The sequence below is a fragment of the Tenrec ecaudatus genome, chromosome X (assembly GCF_050624435.1).
Source record: "Tenrec ecaudatus isolate mTenEca1 chromosome X, mTenEca1.hap1, whole genome shotgun sequence".
NCBI lineage: Eukaryota > Metazoa > Chordata > Mammalia > Afrosoricida > Tenrecidae > Tenrec > Tenrec ecaudatus.
In genome coordinates, this window is record NC_134548.1 from 142412661 (window position 1) to 142413970 (window position 1310).

Here is a 1310-nt window from a genome sequence, read left to right on the forward strand (position 1 = left end):
GGACTGCTTTTCTCTCAGAAGGAGGCTTTGGGATCATGACTTCTTCTTTTTTTTTTTTTTAAGTAGAATCTTTTTTTATTCAGAAAAACAACTAAAAAAAAAACCAGTTTTCCAACCCCCACCCCATATGGTTTTGGCAGCAATAAGGGGTTTGGGGCAATGGCCCCCAAAATAAAAATGGAGTGTGTGTGTGTGTGTGTGTGTGTATGGGGGGATTGCAAAAGCAGTGGGAAGTGGTGGGGGGAAGGGGCAGACGAGGTCAGTACTGGGAACGCTGCAGGTGGGAAGCCATTTCATAACATTTCTTGTTGATCAAACCACCGTGGACCCCTTCTCTGCCCATCAGCAGGACTAGCGTCTTGGCAGTCATGGTGACAGTGAGGTTGAAGGTGGGGGCTCCACCAGTACCCTTGGTATGAAGATCCATGGTATATTCCCCATGCAGCATCAGTGAGTCTGGAATCACAGAACATTTCTGGGCCCTAGTGTCAGCCATTCAGGAAAAAACATGACTGGTCTTTTCCAACAAGAACTCCAACCTCGCCTGGCATGATGTTGATGAAGATTTTCCCGGGGACAGTGACCCAGAAACAGGGCGAGTCCTTATAGCCCATGATGACCGCATCCTGACAGGCCCGGTCCACCATGAGGTTGTCGATGTAGGTGTTCCACCTGGCAATGGCGTTGCTACTGGGGTAGCTTCTTGGTGCTTCTGCTGGGGCCGCGGGCTGAGCTTGGGCTGCCTGGGGCTGGTGGGCGGGCGGGCGGGGGGGTGGGTTGGTGGAAGGCAGAGAGTTTGGGGAACACGCTGCTGTCCAGACCTCAGCTCTGCTAGCTGTCAGGATCATGGCCTCTTATAGGTACCATAGTTCCAGACTGAAAAGGATGTGCGGTTTTTATACTGTATATACTCAAGTATAAGCCGACTGGAATATCAGCCAAGGCACCTAATGTTACCACAAAAACTGCATTGAAAATGTCCTGAAAAACTTGACTTATACATGAATATATATGATTGTGTTAGTCTGGGTACTTTAGTGAATCAAATCCACAGAAAGTCATACGTATAAGAGAGAGTTTTATATAAAGGGTAAGTGCACATCAAGAAAACATCCCAACCCAGTGCTGCCCAAGCCCACAAGTCCAACAGTACTAACCCTTATGCCCGACACCAATTCACAAAGTCCTCCTCCATCTCACAAAACACACACAATGATGCCAACTGCAGGAGGAAAGCAAAATCAGTGAATGTGTAAGCATCTCAGCGCTGGCAGGGGTCTCCACATGGTTGCTCCAGCACCCAGGGCTGC

General features: G+C 48.9%; 1 pseudogene; it reads right to left on the reverse strand.

Annotated features, from left to right (window-relative positions):
- Positions 1-234: 234 nt before the first annotated feature.
- LOC142433752 (profilin-1 pseudogene) lies at positions 235-848 on the reverse strand (annotated as a pseudogene).
- Positions 849-1310: the final 462 nt, after the last annotated feature.